At 45.1% G+C, this 22157-nt stretch overlaps 1 long non-coding RNA gene across 1 annotated transcript; it reads right to left on the bottom strand.

Moving 5' to 3' along the window:
• Positions 1 to 7240: 7240 nt before the first annotated feature.
• On the bottom strand, positions 7241 to 21840 carry LOC145541950 (uncharacterized). Its single transcript, XR_014079425.1, has 5 exons — positions 21767 to 21840; positions 21333 to 21621; positions 17178 to 17402; positions 14943 to 15064; positions 7241 to 8208 (listed from the first exon to the last, which is right to left on the bottom strand). It is a non-coding gene; the product is annotated as an uncharacterized LOC145541950 (long non-coding RNA).
• Between the last annotated feature and the right edge of the window lie 317 nt (positions 21841 to 22157).

A 22157-nucleotide genomic window follows, 5' to 3' on the forward strand; every position in this document is an offset into this window, starting at 1 on the left:
GTTGCTGTATAGCACAGGGAGCTCAGCTCTGTGCTCTGTGATGACATAGAGGGGTGGGATGGGGGTAGGGTGGGAGGGAGGCCCAAGAGGGAGAGGATATATGCGTGTGTGTGTGAGTATATATATATATATATATATACATATATATATATGTATAGCTGATTCACTTCATTGTACAGCAGAAACTAACACAACATTGTAAAGCAATTATATCTCAATTAAAAATAGATACTGGGAAAATAAAAAACAAACAAAACAAAAAAAAGCGAGAGGTCCCAGAAGATAAACCTAGACATGGGACAGGGGCTTCAGTAAATCCACCACCACGCACACACTTGATTTGGAACCAGTTTTCTTAACTGTTAAGGAGAAGGGTGCTGTCACATGGCTCAAACACAGGCATTGTTTGGCTGTCAATGGCTCCATTCCACTAGCTTTGAGCTGACGGTAAACCTAATACCATATCTTATTGATTCCAAGATGCCCATCTTTTCACGATTTCACAACTCTGAAATTGGGGTGCACCTTACAATCAACAGTACAGCATAGCTGGCAGCATTATTTTTTAGTCAGTACCTAAAATGACAATGCTTCTTACAATCATCACCGGATCTTGGGTTCTGTGGAATCCTGTCAATAAGGAGAACAAGAGCCACTTGGTCTCTTTTCTCTGTGGTCTGTTTCAGGGAAGTGAACTTGGACAGATCCACATCCTCACAGAGCACAGGGACATGCTGACTGTAAGACTGGGGGGCATCAACTCCGTCAGCCTGCTGTCCCACCAATTCTATTTTATTAAGTCTGACCCCGCCCTGCACAGCTGGGAAAGACGTGTCTCAGAAACGGAAACAAGTTTCTCAGATGTGCGATGTTTGCAGAGGAAGTGAAACATGGTGTTTATCCCATGAGCCCTGCATCCTGCAATTAGGAGGTGCTTGTGACCCTCGGAGGGCCACACCAGACTCAAGGCCCCTCCAGGGCTGGGACATAACGTCTTTGGGGAGGGGGAGTAGGGACAGTTAACAATCACCTTGGAAATGCTCTGCCCTCCCTGTAAGGAAGCACTATTTTTCCTTAAGGTCAGCAAATCCAGGCCCCTTCCCCAGGTGCCTTGGGGCTCCCTCCCTGTCAACCCTCTGCCTGCCGGTGAACCCTCGGGCCCAGCTTCTCTAATTCTGGCCGCACACCTGAGACCCCACTGGGAGGAAAACAACATTAAGGCCCAGGAGACTACAGCTGAGCCCAGCCCTTGGCAGCAGGCAGCATGGTGTGGCTTAAGTATCAGGGACATATGTCCCCTCCCCTTCCCTCCTCATCCCACCCCTCTAGGTTGTCACATGTTAGTGTATGGCAAAAACCATCACAATATTGTAAAGTAATTATCCACTAATTGAAAAAAATAAAATACATTTAAATATATATATATGTATATAAAGAATCAGGGACACAGTAGCCTAATAAAATATCTGAGTGTCCTACAACTTGATTTGTTAAATCTGGCAACCTTAATGAAGTGAAAGTGTTAGTTGTTCAGTGGTATCCTACTCTTTGGGACCCCATAGACTGTAGCCCACCAGGCTCCTCTGTCCATGGGATTATCCAGGCAAGAATACTGGAGTGGGTAACCATCCCCTTCTCCAGGGGATCTTCCCAATCCAGGGATCAAACCAGGTCTCCTGCATTTCAGACAGATTTTTTACCTTCTGAGCCACCAGGAAAGTGCAGGGGCAACACAACAGCCGTGAATCTCTGGACCCCTGTGGCCACTGGATGCAGCCTCCTCCCCTGGGGCCAGCACAGAGGCTCTAGGTGAGGGAGGCAGTTTTTCTCCAGCTCCTTCATACATCTGTCCCATTCGCCTTTCTGCTCTGAGCCTCAAAAGCTGCTCTTTCAAACCTGAGGATTCAGCTGTGAGCCTGGCAGGGCCTAGTTCAAGGGCACACTGGTTGGCAGAATAATGGCCCTGAAAGACAGGTCCTAATCCCCAGTACCTGTGAATGTTACCTTCTATGGCTTAAGGAAGGGGTCCACAACCTCCAGATCTCATACCTGATGATCTGAGGTGGAGCAGGGAATGTTATATTCCCTGATTCTGGGAAAGACAGAGGGCAAGAGGAGAAGGGGGCGACAGAGGATGAGATGGTTGGATGGCATCACTGACTCAACGGACATGAGCTTGCACAAACTCAGGGAGACAGTGAATGACAGGGAAACCTGGCATGCTGCAGTCCATGGGGTTGCAGAGTCGGACATGACTTAGCAATTGAACAACAACAAAATATATATATACATAATAATATTTACATAATATAAAAATATATTTAGATAATTGTATAATATAAATATACCTATTAAATAATATATTATTATACTTCTGAAGTAATAGAAATAAAGTACACAATAAATGTAATGTGCTTGAATCATATCAAAACCATGCCCCCTCTCCCTGGGCCCACGGAAAAATTGTCTTCCATGAAACTGGTCCCTGGGGCCAAAAAGGTTGGGGACCCTGGCATAAGAGACTTTGTAGATGTGATTAAGAATTTTGAGATCATCATTATCCAGCGTGGACTCCAGATGCAGTCCTCATATAAGAGAGTAGCAAAGACTTGACGACAGAGGAAGTAGGAGGTGTGACCACAAACAGAAGCAAGAAATTGGAGGGATGCGAGGAAGGGGGTCACAAGCCAAGGCATGCAAGAGGCGTCCACAGGCTAGAGGCAGCAAGGAAACCCATCCTCCCCTAAAGTCTCAGGACGGAGAAACAGATTGAATCTACCTCAGTGAGACCATTTCAGATTTCTGGGCTCCAGAACCATGAGGTTAATTTGTATTGTTTTAAGCCACTTAGTGTACAGTAATTTGTCACCAGCTCCACAGGGCTCATGCTCAGAAGGGCCCCAGGCTTGGTTTAACGCTCTGCTGGTGCAGTCTTGATATTCTAATTTTTGAACAAGGGGCCCTGCATTTTCATTTTGCACCAGGTCCCGCAGTAGCTGGTCCTGGGGCCTGGTTCACCTGCAGCTTCCACCCTTAACCCCCACTAAACCCAACACACCACCTGGAACATCAGTATGACTCCAGGATGGGGCAGAACAGTCTTATTTTCATATCAAAGCAATCATATACATTATAGGAGAGCATGAGAAAGTCACATAAATTTAAATTGTAAAATAAGAGGCTCTCAATTTTTTTATGTCAGGAAGTTTGCACACGAGCATACACGTGTGCTAAGTCGCTTCTGTTGTGTCTGTCTTTGCAATGCTACGGACTAGAGCCAACAAGACTCCTCTGTCCATGGGATTCTCCAGGCAAGAACACTGGAGTGGGTTGCCATGCCCTCCTCCAGGGGATCTTCCCAACCAGGGATTGAACCCACGTCTCCTGTGGCTCCTGCATTACAGGCGGATTCTTTACCACTGAGCCACTGGGGAGGTCCATCGGGAAGGTTACTCCTGGTCAAATGCTCAGGCTCTCACGGGCTAAGCTATCTCCTTGGCTGTCAGGGATGGCCACCCCGGAGCGGCCACAGTATTTCTCCCTCAACCCAGTGCACTCTAAAATGCCACCATCTCTAGGAAGTTTCTGAGCACTGATCACAGAGGGTTAGAGATCCTTTTCTCAGCCTACCCTCTCAAACCCTCCCTGGGCTCTCCAGCCTCCCTCACTGCTCCTGTCCCTAATATGCACAGTGCTGTGGGCATACATGGGGCACAGACCCTGTCTGGGACTTATTAGTCAGCAGTTCCAGCCTGAGCTCCAGGGTCAAGGTCACAGCTTGTCCAGCTGGTATTTGGATGAGATTGTATGGGCTTTGGTGTCAGATAGTTGAGGGTTCAAATTTTGACCCCATCAAGGACCAGGAATGTCTTGCAGTCATTTAAGTACCACCAAAGTACCTGCTACATGTCAAGAGCTGTACTAGATAATGGCGATACAACAGCATGTTGGATTGTGTGTTTTCAACTTGGCATCATTGCCATCACCTTCTGTAGTCTGCTCTACAAAGGGAAAGCCAAGAACCATATTTCCCAGAATCTCCTCCCCTGTATGTTTCTGGGTTTGAGGCTGTCAATGAGACAGACTCAAAGTGGTGGATGTGAAGCTTGTAGCAACTTCCAGGTGTTAGTTACTCAATTCTTTCCAATTCTCTGGGACCCCAGAGACTTTAGCCCATCAGGTTCCTCTGGGCATGGAATTCTCCAAGTAAGAATACTGGAGTGGGTGGCCATTCTCTTATCCAGTGGATTTTCCTGACCCAGGGATTGAACCCAGGTCTCCTGCACTGCAGGCAGATTCTTTACCATCTGAGCCACCAGGGAAGCCTACTTGTAGGCAAGTGTGCTAGCCAGCAGCGGCTTCCCCAAAGTTCTTTAAGATTCACAGCAGCTTCTGGGCAAACTCTTGAAAACTACTTTCCTGGTTGCAACAGACTGAAATCATTGACAACCAGTTCCAGTATTTCTCAAAATTAACAGTGGCCTTTTGAGGAGCTCTTGACAACCATCCACTTTTCCCCTCCCCACCCATGGCTCCCCTGCTCCCCGTATCTTAACTCCCATCACCCTTCCAATAATTTTGAGTCTCCAATTCCAGGGATTAAAACCCTTCAAAAGTGGAATCAATAGAGTAGTGTTTATTTTCCTGACCAAACCACAGCTGAAAAACAACAGCCCACAAATCAAAGAACCTGTCCTCAGGAGAATTTGTATTTCTAGTGGGCAGAGTCAGGTCACAAACAATGAAAGGCATAAACAAGGGTAGGTTAGGGTACTCAGAGGGGCCCTCCTGGAGGCGTTGACTTTTGAGTTGAGACCAAAAATGAGCCGAAGGAAGCCACCATGGGAAAGTGAAGGAGAAATTTCCAGAGAGGGAACAGCAAGTAGAAAAAGCCTTGATGTGGGAATGAAGGTAGCATATCCAAGAAATAGCAAGTCTCTCACACTACTAATCAAATTAGGAGCCACCACTAATGCCTAATCTCCTCTACTTGTTTGAGAATCTATTACTGTCTGAAGTGATCTTACTTAGCTCTTTGTTGACTGGACAACTGTCCATCTATTAATATTTCAACTATAATATAAGTCTATGCAAAAGGGGTCTTGTCTTGTTCAACACTCCATCTCTAGCACCTGGCACAATATCTGACCATTGGACCTGTAATATCTGGTGAATGAACCAATAGGTGAATGAAGTGTGATAAATACCACAATATAGATGTGTTCACAGTATAATGGAAACTCCAAGAAGGGACCATGAACCTGCAGGGGCTGGGAGGTGGACTTGGAAGTTGTTTCTTACCAACACCTGACTGACAAAGGTGTTTCTTACCTCTGATAAAAGAGAACTAGACTGAGTATCCAAGGGCTTTTGGCTTTGAACTTCTGGCTCTGCTTATTCCAGGACCATGTTGGGTTTGGTTCATTCTGGTGCGGCCATTTTTCTGGGTGCTAAGTGGAAAAGCAGTTTTAAGGCCTAATTACTGCTTGTCCTCACACAGTGTAGTTCTCTCACGAACAGAAATCAGCTAAGCTTCAAAATCAGAAATGCCTCTGGGTGTATGGGGAGAAGAGATTTGCTGGAGAAGACATTTGTATCTGTGTTGACACAGATCTGCTTGGATGACAGTTTATAAATCAACATTTGTTAAAGCCTGAAATGTCCATCCACTTAGGTTGCCATGGTGACACCCACGATCCAGGATGGGACCAAGAGATGTAGCAACTGAAACTGACCACAGTCAGATTACTGAGGTCTCATCCCTCATGGTCCTTCCCTTCCCCTCTCTGCTCCTTCAACCATGGTTTCCCATGACAGTTGAGGCAGAGAGCAAGTGGTTGATAAAGTGACCTCTTTAAAACACAAATCTAATCATGTTGGTCCCCTGCTCTAAACCAGTCAGGAGCTCCTCTGCTTTTCAATTAAAATAAAATCCAAATTCCTGTGGTCTGTGAGACTCTGCTTAAGTTTCCCTGATGACAGTGACAGTTCACTGCCCTCCAAGTGAAGTCAGTCTCCCCGGATACTCCCTCCTAGGACCCAAGGTTTTCCACTCCAGCCCAGCCTATAGTGTATAATGATACATTCATTTGTTCACCATCTGCCTCTCCCACTTAATTATAAACTCTTTAATGCCAAAGTCTTTCTATTTGCTAACTCTATTAATCCATTGACTAGCACAGTATCTGGCATGTAATAGGTACTCAACAAATATCTGCTATTAAGCTAACTGACACCCATCTCCACTCAAAGGCTTCCCTGGTGGCTTGCCAGGAGAATTCCATGGTCGGAGGAGCCTGGTGGGCTACAGTCACTGTGGTGTCGCAAAGAGTCAGACACGACTGAGTAACTAACACTTTCACTTTCCACTTGAAGGAAGGAGACTGAGAAGCACCACTCCCCAACCCAAGGGTGGAGGGAGGGAATACCTGAAGTGGGGGAATCAAAGACCTTCAGAGGGTCCCAGCTCAGGCCAGCTCAGCCCATGCAGAGGAGATAAAGGAAGAGTCCTGGCAGGTGGTCCCCATCCCTGGGGAGGCTGATGCTCTCACACCTTGGGACAGACCTCCCCAAGTTGGTCCTTCTTCCCCTGGTCTCTAGAGTTGGGGAACAGCTGCCTATAGTTAGGAACAAGGCAGAAAACTCACTCCCGGGTTAATTCCCTAGTGCTTGGGAAGTGCAATCATTCCCCATAACTTTTTCATCTTAATAATAACTAGCATTTATCAGCACATGCAATATGTCAGAAATTGTGCTGAGAGCACTTTACAAGAATATCTTCTTTAATCCACACAACAGTTCTCTGAAGTTGAGGTCATTATTATCCCTATTTTTCAGATGAGGATGCTAAGTTAAGAAAATTACCCAAAGTCATAGAGCTACTAAATTGGAAAAGCTTGAGGTCTTAACCATTACGTGAGGCCACCTCTCCTTAAATCTAACCTGTTTCCCCTTCCAACCAGCCTCCTGCCTCTCTGCGAGGCAGAGAAAAGCCTGAAGTTCCATCGACTAGGCAAAGGGTTAGTTGAAGGGTGGGGAGGGGAAGGGCAAAGAGCACAGCTGAAGAGACTGGGAGTTCACCCTTACTGAGAGGAGGTTTATAATTCTGTGGGAGAGTTTGGGGATGAATTAGGATGATTGAAAGGATATTAAGCAAACTGGAGAACAATTAAAAAAAAAAAGCTGAAAGTATTAGGTATTAAATGGTAGCTGTCATAACAGACACATCTTAAAATCTCAGTGGCTTAACACACAAAGGTTTATATCTCATCCATGTCACAGGGTGAAACTGGTTGGCAGCTCTCCTCCAGGTGGTGACTCAGGAACTCAGCCTCCTTCCATCTTGCAATGGCACCACTTCAGTGCCCTTCACTCCAGCTTCCTGGAGGGGAGAGTCAGGGAGTGGAGAAGGTCTAGGACTGCCTGGGACTGATAAGGGATGTATCACTTCCCCTTGCATTTCTATTGGCCAGAACTTAGTCACATGGTCCCAGCTGAACAGCAAAGGAGGCTGGGAAATGTCATCTCCTGTTTTCCTGGGAAAAGAAAACAGGGGATGAACACACAGCATTGTTTCTAGTATATTATATAAGAAATAAGATGTAATAGCTGCACCTCATGTGACTCAACCATGGAAAGTATTTACATAGGCACAGTAAGGCAAACACCAGATATTGGTTCAAGCAAAAAATCACAATATAACTGAATTAAGAGCATGAAGAGAGCAGTGGTTGTAGAGGGAGTTGCCAGGCTGGAAAAGGAGAGCAAAATCAATTTCAGTGGGAGGTCAGTAGATAATGCAGAAAAAAATTTTAATTGAGAATATATTTCATAATACATGTAAGTCAAACCATCATGGTGTACACTTGAAACTTATACAGTGATGTATGTCAATTAGATCACAATAAAACTGGGGGGTGGGGGGAGAAACAGCATTATAAACAGATTTTTTGAAAATGCCCAAAGGAAGACTTAGAGTTTACAATGTTTGACTCTAGAGAGTTGGATTCTGGCACTGGGTGGGATACTTTCCAATTTTAATTTTTAAACCACATACTCATGTTACCTTGATAAAAAATAAAAAATTAATTTTTAGAGACTTCCCTGGTGGTCCAGTGGTTAAGACTCCTCATTTCTGCTGTACAGAGCATGGGTTCAATCACTGGTTGGGGATCCCACATGCCACACTAAGGTGTTGCATGCTGCGTGCTGCAGCCAAAAAAATAATAATAATTTGAGGGGAAAGGGAAAAACAAAGAAAGGTAATGCTACTGCTTCCCTAGCAAGTAGAGGGCAGGGACAAACACCAGGTATGACACATGGAGGAGACACAAAGCAGAAACCCAGAGGCATGGGCCTAGCAAAATGCGCACTGTCTCAGTCTTGCCACACCTTGGAGAGGCACGCTTGGGCCGGACATGGCCAGAGCACCATAGGCTGTCCTCCAGGGGAGGGACCCTGCATTGATTAAGTGGGCTGAGTTAGGCTATCAAAACACCCCCAAAATCGCAGTGGCTTCACACAACACAAGCTTCTTTCTCACTCATGTTCGTATGCCATTAGGACTGGGGAGTGGCAGGGCCCTGCTCCCTTCAGGCACTCGGGAACCAAGCAGGAGGAGGCTGCTCTATTCTGGAGCTTCTCCACAGGCCACACAGTCTCTGCCATGCACCTGCTGTTGGATGCCTCCCCCGAAGAAGGGACACACATCTTTTCCTCTCACAGCTCATTGACCAGAACCACACAGCCCTGCCCAACTGATATCTAGTCTTCTGAGTGCCCAGAGGGGAGGAAAACTGGACACTGGGGCAAGCTTGTTGTGTCTACATGCATCGTAATTTCCTGTCGCCAGAGAAATTTTAGAGGACTTGGGGGGAGGTGGGGACCCCCTGACTGGGTTGGCAGCTCCAGGCTTTGCAATCAGAGTGACAGCCTTCTACCAGGGTCAAGCTGAGGACACACTTACTGGTAGTCTACAATACAGAGTCTGTAATCTGCATCTGAAACTCCTATTCCATGAAATGGGTTATTATTTTGAAGCACTAGGGAAATGGAAGAGAAAGGATGCAGGGCTCAACTATCTAATCCATTTCCCCGCCTCTCAGTAGGACCTCATCAAACCAGCCACAAGGAGTACAACTCAATGGACGAAGGAAAACGAGGTATGATTTTAAACCACAAGCAGAGCTCCTTCTCAAGACCCACCAGGTCAAGGCCAACTTCCCTTTCATTTCTTTCACAGATGACATGAGACCATGTGAACCAGTCATTTCAATCAACAAGCACCTTCATCTCACCTTTGCGCTGCTCCAGAAGTCAACCTTGGCCTGGATAAACAGAGTCTCCACTGTCCTGTTTGGGAGTTTTATTCTAGATACTTCTCTGTGTTTGGAATATGCAAAGGCTGTTGTTACCACATTGGCCCAAGGCATCCAAGACAAGGAAGTATTCAATACTGCTCTGTTTCCATCAATGTTAAAGATTATTCCTAGAGTTATGTGTCTTAGGGAAGTGGTAGCAACAGTGATGATAAAAAGAACAACAGCCAACATTTATTGAGTGTGCCTGGCACAGACTGTTTACTTAACTCCTTTAGTCCTCCCAACAGCCCAGAAAGGCAAGAATTTTTATCACCCCCATTTGCAAGAGATTTAGGAATTTCCCTAGGTACACACAACTAGTCAGTGGAGAAGCTGCGACATGAACCCATACATACTAGCGCCAGACCCAGGGTTGGGAGTTTTGCAAAATTTAAGTTTAAATTCTGGCTCTGCCACTTCACATTTGCGTGTCACTTTAGTCATGTTTAGACTAAATCACTTTAGTCGTGTCTGACTCTTTGCAACCCCATGGACTGTAGCCGGCCCAGGCTCCTCAGTCCATGGGATTCTCCAGAAAAGAATACTGGAGTGGTTTGCCATGCCCTCCTCACATATGACATTAATCACTTCTTATCTTTGAACCTCAGCATCTCCCTAAAACATAAGCTTCAGTTTCTTCTAAAATAGGGGGGTGTTAAAAATTTACTTCTCTAGAGGTGGTTGAAGATTAAATAAAATACCCTGGAGATTCTCAGCGCAGTCCTGGCTGGTGAAGGAGAGCAGGGTGAGCCCCTTTGGAGATGTGTTTGAGCCAAAGCTGTGCTAGACAAGAGGGCTTGATCGACTTTTGGGCAGGTCTCATCGCCCCCCTCCCCCAACTATGTTTTTCATCCATAAATTAGAGATCAGTAGCCTTGCGATTGCACAGGCACAGAGTAGGTGCTAGAACACTTTTGCCCTTCCTCTCCCCTCTGACCGTTGGGCATTTGGGTCATTTCCAGTTTCTCACTGTTATAAACACTCAGCCTCACAGGTTTTTTTGCCCAGGCCTGTGCCTAGTTCTGCCTCTGGCATTTCTCCCCACTTTCTGAGTCAAACCTTTGGAGGTGCCTCAGTGAGGCTGGCCAAGGAGCCCTCATCTGGCACAGCCCTCGCCCTGGGACTGGAAAGAGCAAAGACTCAGCTACCAGCCTCCCAGCACCAGCTGAGGCTCGGTCTGCCTGTGTCTGCAGACCATCACCCTGCCCGGGATCGCGCCTGATAAAAGGGAGTCCAAGCAAATTCATTTTTGTTTACCCATATCCACTTTAATATTAGTCATCGCTCCGCTTTCACACCCCACAGCCATCATCCATCTGAGTGGACACAAGCTATTACCTGCCAGAACCACAGGCCAGAGTAAGAGCTCACCACCTCTGGATGCCTGAGTATGGCCATCACAACCATTTTATGGCTTTTAATTTATTTAAATACCTATGAAGAATCAGAGACTCCTAGAGCCAAGAATTCAAACTAAGTTTTGGACCCCAAACAAGAAAGAACCAAGGGGCCTTCCTGGTGGCTCAGTGGTAAAGAATCTGCCTGCCAATGCAGGAGACGTGGGTTTGATCCCTGGTCCGGGAAGATCCCACATGCCATGGGGCAACTAAGCCACAACTACTGACCCTGTGCTCCAGAGCCCAGAAACTGCAACTACTGTGCTTCGCAACAAGAAAAGCCTCCACAATTAGCAGCCCAAGCAGCAACAAAGACCCAGCACTGCCAAAAAGAAATAAATAAGTAAAATTATTTTTTAAAAAAGAAAGAACCAAGCTGATTCTCTGAACCCTGAAATGAAAATCCATTTTTGTTTCCTAAATTACAAATCAAAGCCAAATCTTCCCAGGAAATATCCAGTGAACTATTTTGATCTAAATCATGAGCTGAGCCCCAGTTTCTCTATCCGTACAATAAGGTTAAAAAGTACTCAGTCCATACGGGCTGCTGTAACAAAATTACCATAGACTGTATGACTTAAACAACAGAAATATATTTCTCATAGTTCTAGAGGCTGGGAAGTCCAAGATCAAGGCAGCAGCAGATTCAGTGTCAAATCCAACATGTTATTCAGGGCCCAGTTCAAATGCTACCTCCTCCGTGAAGTCTTCCATATTAATTAGGGTAACTCTTAATAATCCCAAACCATCAGTGACTTATTGTAATAGAAGTCTATTTTTTGCTCAAGTAACAGACCGAGGTAGGTATTTTTGGTTGGCAGGTGCCTCCCCTCCTTGGAAAGAACTTTCTGCTATGTGGAGATTCTGCCTCGGCATCCTCTTCTTCCAGCCAAGAAAGGACCAAGGAGACAAGCCACACTCATCCTTAAAAATACTCCAGACTGGGACTTCCCTGGTGGTCCAGTGGTTAAGAATCTGCCTGCCAAGGCAGGGGACATGGGTTCGATCCCTGGTCCGAGAAGATTCCACATGTCACGGGGCAACTAAGCCTATGCGCCACAGCAACTGAGCCCACGCTCTAGAGCCGGTGCTCCACACCGAGAGAAGCCACCGCAATGAGAAGCCCGCGTCTCGCAACCAGAGCGAGCAGCCCTCCCTCGCCGCAACTAGAGCAAGCCCGTGCGCAGCAATGAAGATCAGCATAGCCAAAAATAAATAATTTAAATAAACAAATAAATAAAGCTCCAGCCTGGAAGTGCTTCATGTTTCATTGGCACGAGCAACGGGGTGGCCACTTGGGATGCCAGGAGGAAATGGCGGCCCTGGGCTTTACCCTGCGGAACAGGAAGCACACATTTCTCACGGGGAGTCAGCCCTCGCTCTGCCCTTCCTAACCTGAACCACCACCCTGCCCAGCGCCACCCTCCATCCCAGGCATCCCTCCCTTCTCTGGTCCTCACTGCACTTCGTCTGCTCTCAGGCAGCGCATGGTGGCTGGTTCTGGACGTGCCTGTCTCCTTGCCCTGAGGACAGGACCTTGCCTTTCACCTGTCCTGCCTCACGGCACTTAGGACAGTGCCTGGCACACACGAAGGCACAGGATTAGCATTTGTGATGTCAAAGTACTCTGTTTTCTTTCTACTTTCCTGGGTTTCATGCGAGGTTGTTTCAGTTGTGTCTGACTCTTTGTGACCCCATGGACTGTAGCCGGTCAGGCTCCTCCATCCATGGGACTCTCCAGGCAAGAATACTGGAGTGGGGTTGCCACTCCCTTCTCCAGGGAATCTTCCTGACCCAGGGATCGAACCTGTGTCTCCTGCATTGCAGGCAGATTCTTTGCCATCTGAGCCACCTGGGAAGCCACTTTCCTGGGTTATTTCTCTCTAGAAGACTAGTGCTAACTCTTAGTATCCAATCTCCTCCTGCCTCAGACAGGGCTGGAAGCACAATTTGCTTTGCTCTACAGCTATAATAGAAAGTTAGACAGAACTTTCCTGTTGTCTCAATTTTTTCAGTTAAAGACTAAAAGCAGAATGATAGATAACATATATTCCCACATTTTAAGGAATAATGTTTTTTCTAAAGAAGAAAATATACATATGGCCAACAGGCACATGGAAAGATATTCAATGCCATTAATCAGCAGAGAAATGTAAATTAGAACCACAATGAGATATCACCTGTCAGAATGGCTAGCATCAAAAAGACCACAAATAACAAATGTTGGCGAGAATGTGGAGAAAAGGGAACTCTTGTATACTGTTGATGGGAATGTAAATTGATGCAGCCACTGTGGAAAAGAGTGTGGGGCTTTTTCAAAAAACTAAAAACAGAACTACCATATGGCCCAGCAATTCCACTCCTGGATATATATCCAAAAAAAATGAAAATACTAATTCAAAAAGGTACATGCACTGAAGCTTTCAATGGCTAAGTCAAAGACTTCTCTTGGTAAATGTCACATTACACTTGAAAATACATGGGTTATTTTCAAATATCTCCTGATATTAAATTGCTAACATAATTCCACAGTGATAGGAGAACAGACTCTGTATGATTTCAAAACCTTCAGAATATCAGATTTTTACACCTAGTCTTATGTCCCTGGATATGTTCTGGTGTCTCCAAGTTTATAGTCTGTGGGAACTTGAACAGAATTTGTATCCTACTGTTGTGTGAAAATGTATAAATCTTAATTATGTTGAATTGGTTCATAGCGCTTTTCAGGTCTACTATATCCTTCTACTTCTCATATATTAATTCTATTAATTTTTGAGAGTTTGACATTGAAACTCCAACTAAAAATCTTAATTTATCTACCTAAAAAAAATAGTTGTAATATATATATAGTGGAATTATATGCAACTTTGTCCTGTATTTTCCAAGTCTCCTGTAATTGTGTTACATTTTTATAATTTAAAAAAAAGAAGCATGCACCCAATGTTTTTGTTTGTTTGGCTTGGTTTTTCTTGGGCACACCACAGGGCATGCAGGATAATTCCCCAACCAAATATAAAGATAAATAAAGAACAAACCAGTAGTTACCAGTGCAGAGAGGGAAGCGGGAAAGACATGATAGGGGTAGGTGATTAAGAGGTACAAACTACTATGTATAAATTAAATAAGCTACATAAATATATTGTACAGTACCGGGAACATAGCCAATATTTTATAACAACTATGAGTGGAGTATAACAACAGAAAACAAAAGAAACAGAAATTTTTGAAACTCTCTTAAATAATACTTGGACAAAAAAATAAAACTGAAGGACTTTTGCTTCCAGCTAAGATGGCCTAATAGAGACTAGATGTACCTCTTGCCTGAAGCAACCAAAAACCAGACAAAAAGAAAAAGAAATTTCAAGACACTGGACATTAGTAACAGAGGACAGTGATCCCTGAGTAGTTTTCAGGCTGCAGTACAGGTAGGGGAACCCAAGGAGAGCCAGATGGTTGCTTGAGTTGAGGAGACCAAGGCAGCTAGATTTCACAAGACAGAGGACCAAAGAGGACAGAGCTATCCAGAGAGAGGACTCCAGAGATCAAAGCATGCTCTGACTCTGTTTCTCCCCATCCTCATTGGCACCACCAGAGTTCAGACCACTGTCATCTCTCACAAAGATCCCTGTAACCCACCTGCAATCTAATCACACAGCACACACACACACATCTCATAGGCAAACCCTCCAGTAGCTCCCCATCACCACCAGGACATCAGACAGACTCCACAACTCAGCTAATAAGACCCCTTATAATCTGGCCCCGACCTGTTTTTTCAGCTTCTCTCTCATCCCTCTCTCACATCACATTTCATACTCCAGCCAGAGTGAATACTTGCAAATCCCTTGAATTTCATATTCACTCTTGCCTCTGGCTTTTTGCACATGCAGTTTCCTTAACCTATGGCTCCAGCTCTTCCCTCCTCCATTTCCCCTGGCGAAAACTTTCAGGTATCTCCTTAAGGCCATTTCCTCTGGGAAACTCTCCTTAACCCCATGAGTCTGCACTAGGTACTCCTATCAAGGGCTCCCCAAACTTCCTGTCCCTAACTCCTAAAACTGTATTAAGAAATGTGTCTGTCCTTCTCCCCCACCAGGAAACGAGCTCCCTAAGGGGAAGAACTTGATCTTATTCCCTGCTGGCTTCCCAGAACCTAACACAAAGTAAGCACTCAATAAATACTTACAGAATTTTCAACTGCGTGAATAAATGACCGACAGTCACCCAGTTGTGTCACAGCAGTCAGCATACCATCCGTCTGCCTCCAAGGCCCCCATCCTCTCATTTCTCTGGAACACCTGGGAAGGGCTGGAGAGAAGTTTCTGAACTGATAACCTGTGGAGGGTGAACTTCAAGGCTGTGTTAAGTCTCTTTTTCATTTGTAAGTGGCCTCCACTCCATCTCTTTAATGAGAGGTTCCCAACCTCCGGGCCATGGACTGGTTGGTACCTCCTGTCAGATCAGCAGTGGCGTGAGATTAGAAATAAAGTGCGCAACAAATGTAATGTGCCTGAATCATCCCCAAACTATCCCCCACTCCAATCTGTGAAAAAATTGTCTTCCACGAAACCAGTCCCTGGAGCCAAAAAGTTTAGGGACTGCTGCCTTAATGCATGGTTTCCAACCTTGGCTGCACTTTGAAACCATTCAGGGAGCTTTAAAAACTACTGACACCTGGGTCTCACCCCCCAGAGGTTCTTATTTGTCGGTCTGGAATGTAGCTTGGGATTCTAATCATTTGGCCAGGTTGAAGTCTGCCCCTAAGGCTATACAGGGCTTTCCTGGTGGTTCAGACGGCAAAGGATCTGCGTGCAATACGGGAGACCTGGGTTCGATCCCTGGGTTGGGAAGATCCCCTGGAGGAGGGTATAGCAACGCACTCCAATATTCTTGCCTGGAGAATCCCCATGGACAGAGGAGCCTGGGGGGCTACAGTCCGGGGGGCTACAGTCCAGTGGGCTGCAAAGAGTCAGATGCGACTGAGCGACTAAAGCACGCACAAGGCTATACAATCTTTTCAGCAAGACTCCTATTTACTTTTTAAAACCCAGAGCAGGAGTTCCTTGGTCCTGTGGTTAAGAATATACCTGCCAATACAGGAGACACAGGTTCAATATCTGCCCCAGAAAGATCCCACATGCTGCAGAGCAACTAAATCTGTGTGCCCCAACTACTGAAGCCAGCGAGCCTAGAGCCTGTGCTCTGCAATGAGAAGCCACCGCAGTGAGAAGCCCACACATGACAATAAGAGTAGCCCCCACTCACTGCAACTAGAGAAAGCCTATGTGCAGCAACAAAGACCCAGTGCTGCCAAACATAAAATTTAAAAAAAGAAACCAGGGCACATGTCACCTCCTTAGAGAAGGCTGCCCAGGCTGACACAAACACACCCCAGGATTTCTCACTTATTTCTCAGTTCTTTAGCTTTTGAACATATTTCCTAAGAGGCAACTTGCCACACCATCTCGAGCTCCCAGCACAGGGCCCGGCACATAGAAGATGCTCAACAGATTCACCAATTACATACATGCATAGTTGAGGCAATTCCTAAACAGGACATCCTGCCTGAGATTCCCAAGTCCCAGCTGGAGGCCACACATTAGCATGCAGTAGACAATGGTCCCAGAGAATGATGGTCCCTTTAAAACAACTGGAAGGACGCTGCACTCGGAGGCGGATCAGCCAGACACAAGGTAATTGTTGCTCCCTCAGAAATTATGGTAACAAAGCCAAAGAGATGCATAATCATTAAAAACAAAGTTTTCTCCTTGGCACTTTTACAGTTGGGCTGATGGATCAGTTGAATAAATAATGAAATGATGGCCCAGGGAGAGCATCTGACAAGAAGGGCTCATGCAGCCATTTTTAAAGGCAGAAACACAGGTTTATTGAACCTGGCAGATGTGCTCAATCCTGACTCTCAGAGCTGAGGCTGCAAAAAATTCTGTCCTTCCACATACCACCAGAGGTTTATGACTACTTCAGTCCTGCTGGGCTTCCTGTCCACATGAGTTCCAGGGGCCTTAACAACGAGAGAAGTCACTGCAATGAGAAGCTTTCACACTGCAACTAGAGAGGAACCCCCACTGTCCACAACTAGAGAAAACCCATGCACAGCCCAGCACAGCCAAAAATAAATTTTTTTTAAGAAGACTTTAAAATAATCAGTCTCAGCTTCTCCACTCCCTTCCTCTCCCAGTTAGCTTCTGATTTAATCGATCTTGGTGGGCAGTTGGGTACTGAAAGTTTAAACTTACCCCCACACACAGGTGACTAAATGCGCAGCAAGATGTGAGAAACACTGACCCACAAGAGGTGACGTGAGGGATGCTGAGAATCTCACCTGGGGTAACATACCAACTAGGTGCCAGAGGGCCATAATCAGAGGTCCTCAGAGCAGCTCTCCATCCAAAATACATACCAGCATTATCCTGAGTGCTCTTAAGAAGAATGGCCAAGAGGCCCTGCCCCAGGCCTTTGAAAAGCTCCCAGGTGATTCTGTGAAGCAGCTAGGGTTGAGACTCACTGGGCTAAAGCAGTGCGTCTTCCAGTCTGTGTGAGACTGAGACTCATCTGTTGCTGTTCAGTCTCTAAATCGTGCCCAACTCTCCATGGACTGTAGCATGTCAGGCTCCTCCATCCTTCACTAAAAAAAAACCAAGATAAATGAGGGTGGTTCCCCACCCACAAAGAACCCTGAGTTCATTCATTCAGTCGGTCAGACCACCAGAGCATCAACCTTTTCTACACGTCTACTCTGCAGCAAGGACTGGGATACAAGCTGATAAGATACCCGTCGCCACTTTTTTTTCCAAGCTATGTGGAGTGGTTTGTCTCACTCTGCAGACCATCTCCAGTTCCTCCCCCAAGAATCCAACCCTCCCCTGACTCTCCTTATCCTTCCAGACCTGCTCTGAGCTAATTCTGCTGAAAAGCAAAACTGACCTCTGCCCTTTGTTCCACCCCCTACCCCTGGACACACATCTGCCAGCCCGTTTACAACAATGCTACCCACGACTTGTCTGCACTTCTAGTCTGAGCTCGCCAAAAGCACTGGGACTTTGGCTGGTTTATCTGCAACTCTGGTAGCTTGTAGCTGGTAAACATTCAATGGATATTTATAGTTTATCAAGGCAGAAAGATACATACACATAAAACAGAGCAGGAATTGCTAGGATGGAGGTAACTATAACGAAAATCAGTGGTTCCCTGGTGGTCCAGTGGCTAAGAGTCCATGCTTCCAATGCAGAGTGCAAAGGTTCAATCCCTGGTCAGGGAACTAGATCCCACATGTTGCAACTAAGACCCAGTACAGTTAAATAAATATTTTTTTTAAATTATGCAAATGCAGGCATCAGGGCCAGACAGAGTGCCAATGGAGAGAGAGAGAGGGATAAAGCACAATCCTACCCACCAGGACCCTTCCTCAGTCTTGGAAGAAATGTGGAAAACAAAAACCATGACATAAATCCGAAGGGAAGGGACATTAGCTAATCAGAAATAAGGTGTCCCCAAAAGGGACACATCATTTCCAGCTATTAATCAGTAAATGTTTCAAGGAGAAGTAGTATTTGAACTCAGATGGAAAGGACAGACTTGTATATTTGAATAAGCAGACGTGGGATGGTCAGGCATCCTAGGAAGAAGAAATGGTGTAAGCAAAGGTATAAAGGCAGGAATAGGAAGACAAGTTTACAAAAGTCTAGAAATGAGACTTCATGAGCCAGAGCCTCAGAGCAGAGTATCTAGGGGTTGGAAAGTCACAGACAGGAGTCTGAAGGGACACAGGCCTCCTGTATCATCAGGCTCTACGGAGGGGCCACCAGAAGAGTCTGGCTTCCCTTTGTCTGCTATTTCCACATTTTCTAGATTTATATTTCTTAATTAATTCAATTTCCTCAGTTCACACATTCCAAGTATTTGCAACATTTCCCCTGGGCCTTGAAAATGCATCACATGAAAGCTGAGTTATCTGTGTTGAACAACTGTTTGGAAGAACTTCACAGGCAAGGTCAGAAGTTGGTCAAACCGGGTCTAGTTGGGGAGGCTGGACTCTGCATTGGTTCGTCCAAGAGATGAATTCAAAATGAAGTGTGGTTCCTTCAAGGAAGGGGATTTCCTTTCTCCTGGCCTTCTCTCCTGATCCCAAGGGCTGAGGTCAGTGCCATGTGCTCTGAACAAGAGCTCAACAAAGACCAGGTAACCCATGGCCAGACCCCCACGATCAGTTCTGGGTGAAGTCTAGTGGAGGCGGACAGGGAAGACCATGAGTGTCAGCAGACACTCAGCAGAGCCTGGGGAGAAGGCATGAGAAGCCTGTTCTTGCCTCCTCCACTGTTGGTGGGAATTTAAGTTGGTGCACCCACTGTGGAAAACAGTATGATGGTTCCTCGGAAAACTAAAAATAAAATTACCATATGATCCAGCAATCCCACTCCTGGGCATATATGTAAACAAAACTATAGTTCAAAAAGATACATACACCCCTATCTTCATAGCAGCACTATTAATAATAGCCAAGAGATGGAAACAATTTAAATGTCCATCGACAGATGAATGGATAAAGAAGATGTGGCACATATATACAATGGAATACTATTCAGCCATAAAATAGAATGAAATAATGCCATGTTGCAGCAACATGGATGCGACTGGAGATTATCCTACTAAATGAAGTAAGTCAAAAAGAGACAAACACCACATGATATCATTTATATGTGGAATCTACAATATAACACAAATAAACCTATATATGAAACAGAAACACAATCGTGGGCATAGAGAATAGACTGGTGGTTGCCAAGGGGGAGTGGGGTAGGAGAAGGATGGACTGGGAGTTTGGGATTAGCAGATGCAAACTAGTATATATAGAATGGATAAGCAACAAGGTCCTACTGTATAGTGCGGGGAATTATATTCAATATCCTGTGAGAAATCATAATAGAAAATATGAAAAAGAATGTATATATGTGTATAAATGAGTCACTTTACTGTACAGAAGTAATTAACACAACATTGTAAATCAACTATATTTTAAATTTTTTTTTTTAAATGTCTGTTCTAGGAAATTCTGAGCCAAGGGAAAGAGAGGTAAGATGGACATTAACCAGCCATGGACCAGGGGTCAGAGGTCTGAAAGTAGCTAATGATCACCGCCATGCAAAAGGACAAAAGTATAAAGGTCTGGGCTTAGAGGTCATCATTCAGTGAGGATGAGATACAAACTGGGCACTCACTAGGATGTTTCTGCAACCAGGGTTGGAGACTGAGATTCTTCTCAAGGGCCCAGGCCAAGTCTCATCTTTACTTTATGGCCTAAGTATGTTGTGACTGCTGATTAAACACAAGAGAGCTGGCTAGTAGCTGGGTGGCAAGTCCCAGACCCTCTTTAGAGCAGCATTATCCATTAGAAATACAATATGTTGCTGTTGTTCAGTTGCTAAGCCGTGTCTGATTCTTTGCAAACCCATGAACTATATAGCACACCAGGCTCCTCTGGAGGTTATGCATGAAATATGATACAAGCTAACTATGTAATCTTGAATTTTCTAGTAACCACTTTCAAAGTAAAAAGTAACAGGTGAAATTGATTTTATAGCTATATTTAATGCAATTGATTCAAAATATATTTTAATATGTAATCTATGTAAAAATTACTAATTAGATTTTTGCATTTTTTTCAGCTATATCTTTATGTATTTCACACTTACATTGGGAATTTCATCCCAATTCTGACAAACCACATTTCAGGTGCCCAAGAAGAGCCATGTGTGGCTTAGTGGCACCCACACTGGACAGGGTAGCTTTAAGTTGATTTAGTGAAATCAGACGTGAAAAAGAATATCTCTACCTCATTCATGGCTAGGATTCCCTGGTGGCTCAGCAGGTAGAGAATCTGACCACAATACAGGAGATATGGGGTCGATCCCTGGGTTGAAAAGATCCCCTGGAGGAGGAGATGGCAATCCATTCCAGTATTTTTGCCTGGAGAACCCTATGGACAGAGGAGCCTGGCGGACTACAGTTCAGGGGGTCACAAAGAGTCAGACACGACTGAGCACACACACATTCATCCGTGGCCAGAGTGGCTGGCTAGAATGATGTCCCTTCTGTCCTCACTGCCCTTCACTGCCCCTCCTGAGGCAATACGGTTGACAAAGATGTCCTTGTACACAGAGAAATGGTACAGACATGGAGTGCTCCCTTCTAGACTCTCCAAACCAGTCCTCATGGCCCAAGTGCAGAGGTGGGTGTGCTCTGTACTAAAAGATGAAGGACTAAGGGACTTCCCTGGTGGTCCGGTGGTTAAGAGTCTGTACTTCCACTACCTGGGGTGCCAGTTCAATCCCTGGTCTGGGAACTAAGATTTCACATGCCAAGCAGCCAAAAAGTTAAAAAAAAAAAAAAAAAATTTAAAAAATGAGCAACGACATTAAAAAAAACTAAACTAAAAAGAAAAGGAATGGCGAGGCTTCATGCAAAGATTGCTGAGGGGGACGGGTATTAGTCTGCTCCAGCTGACATAACAAAGCACCACAGCCTGGGTAGCTTAAACAACAGAAATTTGTTTTCTTACAATTGCAGAGGCTGGAAGTCCAAGATCAAGCTGTTGGCAGGGTTACTTCCTTCTGAAGCCTCTCTGCTTGGCTTATAGATGGGAATCTTCACCCTGTGTCTTCACAAGCTCTTCCTTCTGTATGTGTCTGTGTCCTGATCACCTCTGCTTATCCGAACAACAATGACATGGCATAGGGCTCACCTGCGTGACCTCATATTAACTTAATCACCTCTTTAAAGACCCTGTATTCAAATATCCACTTTGAGTTGGGACTTCAACATCTGAATCTTGGGGAAGGCAATTCAACCTGTAACAGAGGGAAACACAGGAATACTCTGAGATTAAATGTTAGCTAGAAGTCCCAAGATCCTTGAAATTTCAATAGGAAAGGCAGAAGCTAAGAGTAGGAGGGAGTCTATATTTTCAAAGCTTCAAGCAGGTCTCCACGTTACCAGAGTTGAATTCGCCTCTAGAGAAGACAGCCTTTTATTTGAGGACAAATCCACTCTGTGTGTCTCACAGTTGTGAAGACATAAAGCAAACATTCCCGTAGCTATGGAGATGGTAGAGACAGCTATGGTTCCAGGGAACCAAATGAATCCATGAGATGCAGGGAAAGGTTATCTGTGTGAGTAAGTGGTACCCAGCAGACTGAGAGAGAAGAGCTTCTTACATTAGTCAAGGATGTGACTATCCTACACCAAAAAAAAAACAAAAACATTTTTTATCCTTAGGAAGCTCAGTGGTCTTATTCAGGCAACACTTGCAGAAGATAAGAAACTGAGGCCTGGTCTTCACTGAGAGCTGGAGAAAGAAAAGAAAGAAAGTGAAGTCGCTCAGTCG

The sequence above is a fragment of the Giraffa tippelskirchi genome, chromosome 3, assembly GCF_054371585.1.
Source record: "Giraffa tippelskirchi isolate mGirTip1 chromosome 3, T2T-mGirTip1v1.2.pri, whole genome shotgun sequence".
Lineage (NCBI taxonomy): Eukaryota > Metazoa > Chordata > Mammalia > Artiodactyla > Giraffidae > Giraffa > Giraffa tippelskirchi.